At 44.7% G+C, this 13,647-nt stretch overlaps 1 protein-coding gene across 1 annotated transcript in view; it reads left to right on the forward strand.

Annotated features, from left to right (window-relative positions):
- Window positions 1–13,647, forward strand: part of ZNF512 (zinc finger protein 512) — a 478,050-nt gene that overhangs the window by 107,548 nt on the left and 356,855 nt on the right. The gene's annotated exons all lie outside the window — the stretch shown is intronic.

The raw sequence follows: 13,647 nt of genomic DNA on the forward strand, positions 1-13,647 counted from the left end.
GACCTTGGGGAGTCCCTGCACTACGGAGTGCCATCTCTGCCCCTTGGCGCTCACTATATTGGCCGTCGCGTCTGCGCATGCGCGAGCCTCCGCGCCAGTGTGGACATAACAAAGATGGCGGCGCCATGCCTCTGACGCCACCGAGAGACGCGCTCACCCCCGCAACTGCCTTCTCACTGAGGAAGGTAAGGGGAAGAGGAAGGGGGAACCGGGGAGCCAAAGGGGACCTGACTACATAAAGAACAAATGTTATATTCTAAGTGGATCTTGTTTTATAGCTAGTCTCTATGATCGTATACCGAATTTGACCGTTATAGACAGCAGCTGCAGGAATCCACCATTTAATGGTTTTCTATAGGAGGTAGCTTAACTAGCACTCCTATATATATAGGATCAATAGCAACCTGGCAGTGATAGCGCCCCTGGCAAAGAGGAGAAGCTCCTTGAAACGCGTATGGCTGTTCCTGCAAAGGTTGCCTGTGTCTGTGTTAGGACATTGTTGAGAAAAGCACGGAGCATACAGAGATCCTGCACGTCTGGTTTGGAGGGGGAGCGAGTGTCTGCCGAAAGCCCAACCCCCGATCGACGACATACACGTTGACGTCACAAGCTACGAGCCACGTGACGCGGAAGCGGATGCACGCCGCTGATAGAGTGGAGGACAGCAGTGAGCACCCAGCTAACGGACAAGTGGACCACTACTGTTCCAGCAGTTAATGAAAGTACCGATGTGCCTTTTAACAACTTACTTCTGTAAGTGTTTATAACCGTTTTTTCTTCCATATAAACTGACTATACTACACTATGGGTTTTTGCCCTTTTTTCTTTGTGTCTTTTTTCTTATAGTTCGTACCGGTCCTGGGGTTAGTTCCGGTTTTAAAGGAGCTGCACACCCATGTCTTGCTGAATTGGACTCTGTGTTCTTTGGGTATATTGGATGTTATTATACCATATTTTAACTTTGTATGTATTGTTACTTTTCTCAATGCAACCCATTTTGACTATATGATCATTAATTCTTGAGGAAAGAGCGCCAGTTGATATACCAACATATCAGAGGGATTATCCCTATAATTTATATAATCCAATTCTTATCAGCAATTGTTAGGTCCAGTCTACCAGACCTTAGAGCAGGCAACTTCTTCTACTCGACCCGGGGAGATTCATTATGCAGCTGCTATATGCTTCTGGTCTCAGATATGATAGTCGAGCTCGGAGAAGCAAAGATTCAATGCACACAAGGCAGTTGAGTTATCACTTCTGGTTTTAATATGCTAACAGAGGAATATTTATACAAAAGGCAAGGACAATACATCGTGTGTCAATTTCATACATCTGTTACAAATTCAGTTCCCATGTATAGATCATACATCTAAAATGACATATACCATCTGGCCTAAATTAGTAGAAATAGGGATCAAAGGTCAATAACTACTAATGGGGTCAGAAACAAGACTAGTGGTCTTGTTTCTTATAATCTTGTTTCTTATGTAATAGATATCCTGGGACAGCTGTTCCAAAGCTGAAATACTTTTACCATCTAGTCTTCTTGCGAAAATAAAGCTTGACACATATTTATTTTAACCTGTTCAGTCCCTGAAAAGAACAGAGCTGGCAGATACAGTTTTTAACCTTACAGCAATCATCTTTTTTTTTATCATCGGGGGATATCATCTTGATGAGCTGAATGTCTAAGAACATCGTTTCCCTACTTGATTGCCAAGGATCTGAATACTTTATTTCATGAAATATTAAATGCAGACGACGACAAGTGCAAATGATCAGCTTGTTCTAATTATTTCTGATCATGTTCCCGACCACGTGAAGACACCAGGTTTTTGCCCCCTGGATCCTAGAGATTGGGTCTTCCCCGCTAGATGTGCGGTATGAATATAAGTGAGGGTATTACAGAGCATGCTGGGTATTCAGGTGTAACATATAACAGGCATGTCTCTTGGTAAAAGACAATAGTATATTGTTAAATGTCCTGTTTTTTCCATAGATTACTCCAGCATAACTGTCGTGGAACAGAAATACCCATGTCTGCCTTCTCACTGTTCACCCCTCCCCCCCCCCCCCTTTGTTTGCAGCTTCTGTCTGTCAGTTTCTTATTTTCAGCTGCATGGAGTTTGCACACACACACACACACTGTGCCTGTGTGATATGTTACAATGTTGCATTTCTTGCCTCTGGGCATGTAATCAGTGAGTTGCTACTGCAGCCTCTGAGATCCTTCTCAGAATGGGCTATTCTGTCCTCCCCCGTTTTGTTCACAGATAGTCTGTCCCAAGACTATTCCTTTTACCCACATTGCTCCTCACTTCCTTTTCCACCATGGAGACAGTGAGTACAGCACGCATCCCTGTTACTCTCCTATGGCAAGGCCATCTCGTTCTACCTGTTTCTAACTACAAATCACTACTACACACCATCCACAAGAGCCTGTATTTACTGCTGCTTTTCCAATAAAGTGAAGGAAATATTATAGGACTTGGAGTGATTTGGAAAGGCGGCTGAGTTAATGCTATTGGGGGCAATTCACACATCACACGTGACCCTGGCCTCAGAATAGTAGAAAGAGGACCGTGTGCTTTGGGGACACACATACAGGAGCTACTACCCACCACCTTTATGCTAAAGAAACAAGCAAGCAGCTTACACAGCAAATAAACAGCAGTCTCTCATCATCACTGTACAAGCATACTGCTCCACATTGCTACACAGAGCCACCAGCCTCTATACAGCAAACAACTACTACTTTATGCAAAGACAAGCGAGCAGCTTTACATTGCTAATAATAGCACAGACTTTCTACAGCAAAAGCCACTGCTTACAGCCTTTAGACAGAAGCCTGCAGCAGTACAAGCCAGCAGTTTACACTGCACACAGCCTGCAGCTCACACAAAGGCAACAGCACTGCAGTCAGACTGCAATATACACAGAACTTTGATTGCTCTTTTCTGTCTTTGAGCCCACTCTCTGCACAGCTCCATAGTGAAGAGCTACCATCTCACCTACCCCTGCGCACGTCCCCACGGCCAGCGCCACCAAGGACCACGCCACCGGACACCCGCCAGGACACGGGTCAGAGCCACCGGACACCTGTGAGTACAGCTACCCCCACGCTGAACGCTGCAGGACACCGCTCGGCATCATCTGAGACAGTCGCCCATCGCTGACACAGGTAACAGACCGGACGCCACACACACTGGCTAAAAGCTTACACACACCTACAGCATGGCAGAACTAAGATCCTCACCAGACACCACGCAGGAGAGTGACCACTCAGACAGAGAGACCACTGCGCAACTGCAAAAGGCGCAGGCAGATGCAAGGCCTAAACGGACAGTCACACTGACACAAAAGGTCCGCAAAAAATATGAGACTGACATTGAAGCGTACCGTGCTAAATTAGAGTTGGCCTGGGAAACAACCACACTTGGGATACGCAATGTCGCCGGCGCTGGCAATTATGTACAACAGCTCGAGCAGGTGATAACTCAATTGAAGGTAGATCACTCCGGCTACCAAGCGCTGTCACAGGCATATTTCACCTATCTAACAAGAACTAACACGGAAGATAGCATACGAGAGCGCGGCCTGCAAAAGGCGATTGACCTGGAACGTGATGGCATCGCGCAAACCGCCATTACGGAAGCTGAGAGTAGGAGAAAGGACCTTTTGCTGGAAACCGCATCACAGCGCTCAAGCACATCCAGGCATTCATCAAGGTCAGCAAGATCAACGCAATCTAATGCATCCAGCGCAAACGCTATCAAGGCGCGAGCCACCGCAGAGGCCGCACGTGCCAGGGCCGAATATGGTCGGAGAGAGGCAGCCGTAAGGGCAGAAAGAGCGCGCATAGAAGAGGAGGAGCAGAACGCTGCCAATGCCGCCGCCGCTGCCAATGCCGCCGCGCGTAGAAAGGCCGAATTGGACGCGGATCTAGAAGCTCTAAGCAAAGAAGAGGACGCCGCTGCCGCCATAGCCCAAGCCGAAGTCTTAGAAGCAGCTGCTAGACAGGATGGCGGGGAGCAACCGTACAGACGGATAGCCTCAGAGGATCCAATCCAATGCACTGAAGACTACGTGAGGAGCCTGTTCAGCGTAAACACCAGCGCACCATCTCAACACGGAGGGAGTGACTCCACAGACACCGAAGACTTGCTAGGTCCACGAGGAGAAGACGCTGTTCCTTCAATGGTACATGCTGCCTGGGATAGCCACAGCCGCAACTGTTATCCACACGCCAGCGCGCACACGGGTGCACTACAACAGGCTCGCAATCCAGGTACACCCACACGGGAAAACACAGCCCCTCACACTGACCAACGGTCATCACGCGGCCACGCCAAGAAAGAGGCAACTGCACGGACCCTCCCAGCAACTTTCTCAGATTGTGACCAACACGCCGATGCCTCAGGCCTGACAGACATAGCCAAGTACATGATCCGGCGTGACCTGGTGCAAACAGGACTCACCAACTTTGACGACCGTCCTGAGAACTACCGGACATGGAAGTTCACGTTCAAGGACGCAATCAACAGCCTGGGCTTCTCAGCAAGGGAAGAGCTGAACCTGCTATCCAAATGGCTGGGAAACTAATCCAGGGAGCACGCGAAGAGACTTCGGATGGAAAACGCAAACCACCCCCAAGTAGGTCTCGACCTAGTATGGGAAAGGCTAGAAGAGTGCTACGGTAGCCCCGAAGCAGTCGAGGATTCGCTCTTCAAAAGAGTCGACAGCTTTCCCAAGATCACAGCTAGAGACTACTCGAAGTTACGAGAGCTCGGAGACCTGCTGCAAGAGCTGGAGTTTGCAAGAAAAGACCATTCCTTAATAGGTCTCAACGTCCTAGACTCAGCTCGTGGAGTGAGACCTATCCTGGAGAAGCTACCCTTCAACCTCCAAGAAAGGTGGATTCACAAGGCTCCAAATACAAAAGGGAGAAGCAAGTCGCCTTCCCCCCATTCTCATTCTTCTTGAGCTTCATCCGCGAAGCGGCAAGGACAAGGAACGATCCCAGTTTCATCTTGGGTGCGCAAACCACACACAGTGCAAGCAGCCTGAGGAATGAGAGACCAGTGGCGAGATACGGTAACACTCAAACACCCATCTCGGTCCACAGGACGGACGTGTCTCCCACGACCCAAACTAATCCCGATCAGTCGGTCGCCGGAGACGAGGAACCACGGGACCCAAACAGGAAATGTCCCATACACAAGAAGCCACACCCACTTAACAGGTGCTTTGGGTTCAGGATGAAGTCCCTAGAGGAACGCAAGAGGTTACTCGGAGAATTCAGAGTTTATTTCAGATGCTGCGGTTCCACGACTCACCTAGCCAGAGACTGTAAAGAAGAAATCAAATGTGCAGTGTGCAAAAGTGACAAGCATGTAACATCTTTACATCCAGAGGCGCTGACACTCCACTAACTCAACAACCCATCCTCCGTAGCGGAGCATGGCGGGGAGGAAGGAGAAGGAGAGCCAACATCTGTCACGTCTCAGCGCACCGAGGTTTGCAGAAAAGGAAGTGACCAAATGTCCTGCTCCAAAATATGCCTTGTTGCAGTCCACCACCAGGGACAGTGAAGAAGTGAAGATCATCAGGAAGCGCAATGTCATGTAAAAAAACAGAAGAAAATTCCCTGATGGTGCAGTATTGTGATTGATATGTGATAAATATCAAGGTGCAGTGTGCTGGATACTCACAAGTGTAGAGTGAGCAATGTTCCCATAAAGGTTTCTTTATGTGTGTCAGCCCGTTGGACCGTCAGACAGGTAAGTGGAATGGTAAGTGCTGGAGACCTTAAGTGAATAATAAAACGGACATAGTGCAGACTGTACGAAATATCTTTAAAAGTAAGTATATGTGCAATACACTCACATGGTTTTAAAAGGTAACAAGCGTTTAGATCACACAGGTTGGATCTCAGCAATGAATGAGCTGTTCTCTGTCCCCCCTCTGCCTCGGCAGGCGTGCGTGTCACCGGTGCGTCTCACCCTAACCGGAAACCGGAAGTGACGTCATCTGCTCTGGGGGACGCCGATCCTGTGGGAGTTTTTTCTCATCAGCCTCACTCTACGCGTTTCTCCGTATTGCGGTTTCTTCAGGAGTGTATGGCTGACATGCTCTAGGAGGATTTTATACGCTATGCTCAGATCCCATTGGTAGACAATTAAGTATGGTGATCAAAATCAGTAATTAGGGCAGGGATTACAGGTGTAAACAGGCAATATTTGTACAATTCATATCAATTATATATGAGTATAAACAGACATAAAAGTTATAAGACTCATATCATACATATATGGGTCTTCCAAAAGGATTTTAATAAAATGAACTTAAATTTGTGTATATCGTTAATTTTAAGTTCATTTTATTAAAATCCTTTTGGAAGACCCATATATGTATGATATGAGTCTTATAACTTTTATGTCTGTTTATACTCATATATAATTGATATGAATTGTACAAATATTGCCTGTTTACACCTGTAATCCCTGCCCTAATTACTGATTTTGATCACCATACTTAATTGTCTACCAATGGGATCTGAGCATAGCGTATAAAATCCTCCTAGAGCATGTCAGCCATACACTCCTGAAGAAACCGCAATACAGAGAAACGCGTAGAGTGAGGCTGATGAGAAAAACTCCCACAGGATCGGCGTCCCCCAGAGCAGATGACGTCACTTCCGGTTTCCGGTTAGGGTGAGACGCACCGGTGACACGCACGCCTGCCGAGGCAGAGGGGGGACAGAGAACAGCTCATTCATTGCTGAGATCCAACCTGTGTGATCTAAACGCTTGTTACCTTTTATAACCATGTGAGTGTATTGCACATATACTTACTTTTAAAGATATTTCGTACAGTCTGCACTATGTCCGTTTTATTATTCACTTAAGGTCTCCAGCACTTACCATTCCACTTACCTGTCTGACGGTCCAACGGGCTGACACACATAAAGAAACCTTTATGGGAACATTGCTCACTCTACACTTGTGAGTATCCAGCACACTGCACCTTGATATTTATCACATATCAATCACAATACTGCACCATCAGGGAATTTTCTTCTTTTTTTTACATGACATTGCGCTTCCTGATGATCTTCACTTCTTCACTGTCCACGGGATCGAGAGAACGACCCCACACTGGGTTAAGCAGCATTAATTCATGTTTGTATAAGTATCACATTTTTTCTCATGTGTTTATAATTTTGGAGCGCCACTTTTTGATATATTTGCCTGTCACTTGTATTTTATTCTCACTAATATCAAGGCTGCCTAGATTATACCACGTGTTTAAGAGTGAGTTCAATATGACTAACTCTAATGTGTTCGAAAATAGAACTAACAGAAATTTGAACTTGGACACATATTTCAAAGACACCAATTTGTCTTTTAAAGATGACCAAGAACAAATCAATGCCACTTGCCTTAAACTGGAACGTACTCTAATAAGAGACACCAAAAAGTGGCTAGATTTACTTTTCTTGCGGAAATATGTGGAATATAAAATTATTCCTAGAGGGCTGAGAGTCCAAAAAAATCCATCTATGGATTTAAGTGATGAAGATTTTATTAATAAATGGAATAGTGCACAAGATGAATGTTCTTTTAACCTTATTAAATTAATCATGTCTCAACAAGAGAAACACCTTGCAACATTAGATAAAGAAATTGAGGATCTAAGACTTGAATTGGGGTCTTTGGAAAATATCAAAGACTACCATGAGAGAGACGCTAAAATACAGAAAAATATTGATGTTTTCAAAAAAGAAGTAATAGAAATAAAATTGCATAAATTCAGAAGGGATCAGGACGACTATGCGAAAGGCATAGAAAGAACGTGGAACAAAAATTCCAAAAAAGGCCAAAAAGCACAGTCTAATCCTGACCCTTCTGAACAGAGGCCAGTGTCCACATCCAATATGGACACCTCTTTCAGAGGCAAATTTGCAGACAATTACCCTAAACATCATGCAGGATTTCTTCCTCAGGTGTTGGTAAAAAAGACAGATAAAAAACCAGACGCTAAAACAACTAATGTAGGAGGCAAAGTCAAAGAAAAAACCAAACACATAGAAATTAGTGACATTATGGACACTTCTAACAAAGGAAAGCTGGCACTTAATGATGAGGCAAAACCCAGAGAAAATTCGAGGGAATTGCCCTCTTCTTCTTTTTTGGAGCACAGGGGGTGTATGAGTTCTTGGGAAACCAGGAACCCATTTCACCCCCTGGTAACGCAAAGCACCTCTGGCAAACCCAAAAACAAAAGACGCATGTCAGAGGGAGACGAGGGGGCAGAGCACGGAAAAACAAGAAAGTTAAATTAGATTCTAAAAATATTTTTAATCTCAGTTGTAAAAATCTTACAGAATCTCAGAGAGGAGTAATTAGTAAAGGCCTTACCTTTGCACCAACTGTTGGACCAAATAAATTTGGTCTATACTTAGATGCGCACAGATTTATAAGGTCACTAACCCTTAAGAGGTTCTACTTGAATAAAGATGTTGAAACTAAAAACTGGACTGACACCAAAATAAATAAAGTTGCAGATGTATCCACATTAGACACCAATACAGTGGACTGTGTCCACTCTAAATTTAAACCCAAAAGTAATTTTTTCCCAAAATTTGCAAAAGGCAACCACTTGGAAGTATTTTTCCAACTAATCACCAAGGATCTAGAAGCCCTTTCTAATATTAATAAGAAGTACCATTCGAATCTAACAAAATCCGAAAAATTGGCACTAGAAGAACTATCAGCAGACAAATCTATTGTAATAAAACCAGCGGACAAGGGAGGAGGAGTAGTGATATTAGATCACGACTACTATATGTCTGAAGCAAATAAGATACTGGGTGATACAAGCACATACCAAAAACTTACATCTAACCCTTCCTCCATGTATAAAAAAGAACTACAAACTCTTTTGGGAAATGGAAGAGAACGGGGAATATTGGAGGAACATGAATTAAAGTTCCTAAATGTAGAGGATCCAATATTCCCCGTTTTCTACTTCCTACCTAAGATACATAAAAACCGCACTCATCCGCCAGGACGGCCTATAATATCTGGCATTGGGTCATTGACGGCTAACCTGTCTGAGTTTGTGGATAGTTACTTACAGGGAATAGTCAAAAAACAAAAATCTCATTTGAAAGATACGAATGACGTAATCCTGATGCTGAGAGAGATAGAATGGCAGGATAACTTCTTATTGGTGACAGCAGATGTGACGGCTCTTTACACATCCATCAAACATGTGGATGGATGTAGAGCCGCCAGACATTTTTTGGAAAAGGAAGGGATTTTGCCCACAATACAAGTAGACTTTTTGGTGGAATGCATTAAGTTTGTCCTAAGCAAGAACTTCTTTTGGTTCAACGAGGTTTTCTATTTGCAACTCTGTGGGACCGCCATGGGGACCAAATTTGCGCCCAGCTATGCTAATCTATTGATGGCCATGTGGGAGGACCAATATATATGGTCTTGGCCTGGGCTGGACGCAAATTTGGTCACATGGCGGAGGTACATAGATGATATCATCTTTATATGGAAGGGTACTATGAGAGATCTAGATATGTTCCTCTTGTATTTGGATGACAATGAGTACAATCTGAGATTCACATCTACAGTCAGTAGCACCTCTATCAACTTTCTAGACCTTTGCATTTATCTAGAAAATGGCCTCATTAAGACCAAAAACTATTTTAAAGAGGTGGACGCAAATAACTACATTTTACAATCAAGCTGCCACCTCAACAAGTGGATTGGAAACATCCCATATGGGCAGTACCGCAGAATAAAGCGTAATTGCACAGATAACCATGTCTTTGAGGAGCAATCCACAGTTTTAACAAAAAGGTTTAGAGAGAGAAACTACAAGAGGGATGTAATAGATAGAGCACTAGCTAGAACTAAGAGTACCCCAAGAGAATCCATGCTCACACCTGCCCCAAAATCAACTGTAGAGATGGACACTATACAAGTGCCTTTTATCACACAATTTAATAAGGATGCCAGTAAGATTAATAGAATCCTTAATAACCACTGGCCGGTACTTAGAAATGACCCAATTTTGGGGGAACATTTGGCGGACAGAGTAAAAATGGTTTATAGGAGAGCACCTAATATTAAAAATTTCCTGTCCCCAAGTGCACTGAGAAATACAATAGCCAAAAAGCCAACTTGGCTAGATCCCCCCAAAGGATTTTATGAATGTAAAATGTGCACTGCTTGCCAGCATAGCTCCAAAGAAGTATACAGTTTCAAATCTAATGTAACACAGAAATCTTATAAAATTAAACAGCATTTGAACTGTAGATCCAGTCATGTCATTTACCTTGCGGAATGTGAGTGTGGCTTACAATACATTGGGAAGACCATACGCCCGCTCAGAACGCGTATATTAGAACATCTGGGTAATATAAAACGCAAACTCACAACCCACAGTGTTTCGAACCATTTCTTATTGACACATAGCTCCAATCCTGCCAGCTTCTCATTCAAAGCCATAGAGCAAGTTTTGCCCCATTGGAGGGGGGGCAATAGAGACCTAAATTTAATCAAGAGGGAATCATTCTGGATATTCGAGCTAAAAACCATTTCCCCCCCAAGGTTTAAATCTTGAGTTCGATATAAAACCTTTTCTGTGAATGATTCTAACATGCCTGTCTTTTCTCCACTAGATAAACTACATCACCATGCCTGTTATTATATGACTAGCTCAGTTTATTTAGGGGTTAATCATGTCGTAGCGGTTAATTTAATCTATTTTAACTATTTTAACTATTTTAAACAATTTGTGTATATCGTTAATTTTAAGTTCATTTTATTAAAATCCTTTTGGAAGACCCATATATGTATGATATGAGTCTTATAACTTTTATGTCTGTTTATACTCATATATAATTGATATGAATTGTACAAATATTGCCTGTTTACACCTGTAATCCCTGCCCTAATTACTGATTTTGATCACCATACTTAATTGTCTACCAATGGGATCTGAGCATAGCGTATAAAATCCTCCTAGAGCATGTCAGCCATACACTCCTGAAGAAACCGCAATACGGAGAAACGCGTAGAGTGAGGCTGATGAGAAAAAACTCCCACAGGATCGGCGTCCCCCAGAGCAGATGACGTCACTTCCGGTTTCCGGTTAGGGTGAGACGCACCGGTGACACGCACGCCTGCCGAGGCAGAGGGGGGACAGAGAACAGCTCATTCATTGCTGAGATCCAACCTGTGTGATCTAAACGCTTGTTACCTTTTATAACCATGTGAGTGTATTGCACATATACTTACTTTTAAAGATTTTTCGTACAGTCTGCACTATGTCCGTTTTATTATTCACTTAAGGTCTCCAGCACTTACCATTCCACTTACCTGTCTGACGGTCCAACGGGCTGACACACATAAAGAAACCTTTATGGGAACATTGCTCACTCTACACTTGTGAGTATCCAGCACACTGCACCTTGATATTTATCACATATCAATCACAATACTGCACCATCAGGGAATTTTCTTCTGTTTTTTACATGACATTGCGCTTCCTGATGATCTTCACTTCTTCACTGTCCACGGGATCGAGAGAACGACCCCACACTGGGTTAAGCAGCATTAATTCATGTTTGTATAAGTATCACATTTTTTCTCATATGTGTTTATAATTTTGGAGCGCCATTTTTTGATATATTTGCCTGTCACCACCAGGGACAACCTGAGAAGGCTATTCGGATGTATGCAATCCTCGATGACCAAAGCAACAGATCATTGGCGAAGACGGAGTTCTTCAACTTATTCAACTCACAAGACAATGCCTCACCCTACACCCTCAGAACCTGTGCAGGGTCAACTGAGTCAACAGGGAGAAGAGCAAGCGGTTACGTCATACGTTCGGTGGATAACAGAGTGAAGATAGCTCTCCCCACACTCATCGAGTGCAACCACATGGCCACAAACAGGGACGAGATTCCCACACCAGACATGGCACGCCATCACCCGCACCTCAGAGGAATAGCCAACTACATCCCGCCGGTAGAACAAGGCACCAAGATCTTGCTGCTGCTCGGTAGGGACATCTTGAGGATTCATAAAGTCCGTAAACAGCATAACGGACCCCACAACGCACCATATGCCCAAAGACTTGACCTAGGATGGTTGATAGTGGGCAACGCGTGCACTGAAAAAGGACACGGACAAGACTATGTTGACGCCCGCAGAACGGTGATAACAGAATGTGGACACACATCCCTCTCTGAACCATGTCTTGGCCATCTCCAAGTGACAGGAGGGCCAAGTGAAGAGAAGAGACAAGGTCATACCCCTGAGATCGACAAAAACATCCTCACATCAGGGGGATGTGACAATGACCTAGGATGCTTATTGATTCAGACAACCAAGGATAACGAGTCGACTCCACCGAAGGAAGAAAGTAACCTCCCGAAGGTGACCGACAAAAGGATCTCCCAAAAGAAAAGAAACAATCAGACAGTTCCCTTGAGAGCAATGACACAGCTGAGATGTACAGCCATTCCTCTCCACAGAGTATCAAGCGACAAAGCAGCCAGCTGTCACGGCTGGCATAGCCGCAAAGGATTGCGCCCTGCGGGTGAAGCCACAGTGGCAAAAAGACTGTCCTCTCGCATGTCAAAAAAGAGACAGTCGCAGAGACATTTCACAATGGGATTTACAAGGACAAAAGAGACTGTTCTTCATCCTGTCCAAGGAGAAAACAACCTCCTGACGGCGATCAACAAAGAGACACAAAGGAGTATCGTCAAAGTACGTGGAGACGTTCTCGTGCAAGAGAAACGTTCCGATGACCTAGGGCGTACAGCGTTCCAGACAACAAGGGACAACGACAAGCAAACACCATCGAGGGAAGATAGAGGATTCCCGAGGTTAACAGTCAAGGAGCTCTCCAAAGACTGACCGGGCAGTTGGGTGACTCCGCTACCAGTGCGTTCACCAAAAAGACGCCTCCTGAACAATAGAGAACATGCCATCTCTAGGCTCACTTCACTCCGCCGCAACCCACAAAGGGAGCCGGAGACCAATAATCAAATTGTGGTCTTCACGCGGCAGAGATTCCTTAGCGGACACGCAGAGCCAGCGCCTTCAGTGAAGGAAGGTAAAAAATGCCAGCACCTCCCATCATCTGGTGTCCACCACCGTCAGAAACCCAGCCAGATCTGGATAACGTTCAGCTCCAATGCTCAGCACCAGGAAGCATCTCTTAATGGCGCACTACTCACTGGATTAGGCTTGACAACCAGTCTTCCAGGGGCATTGATCCGCTTCTGCAAGGAGCCAAAGGCCATCTCCTTCCGCCAAACGCCAGGTGATAGGGTGACAGACTACCACGACTGGCATATCCACGAGGTAATGCATTCTGTAGAGAAAACCATAGAGACAAAAGGACTGTTCTCTCACAAAGTTGAAAGAAAACAGTGCAAGAGACCTTTACACAAAGACATTGTGGTGCAACCAGCTAACCTGGAGCTGTGAATCCACCTGACCCCCCTTACTAGAAGGTTTTGGCCAAAGAACTTTGACGCCAGTGGTACCGGCCGGTATCACCTCGCTATGTGGACATGGACTTTTGCATTGTTATGTTATGTTT

Source organism: Ascaphus truei, chromosome 4 (genome assembly GCF_040206685.1).
Source record: "Ascaphus truei isolate aAscTru1 chromosome 4, aAscTru1.hap1, whole genome shotgun sequence".
Taxonomy (NCBI): domain Eukaryota; kingdom Metazoa; phylum Chordata; class Amphibia; order Anura; family Ascaphidae; genus Ascaphus; species Ascaphus truei.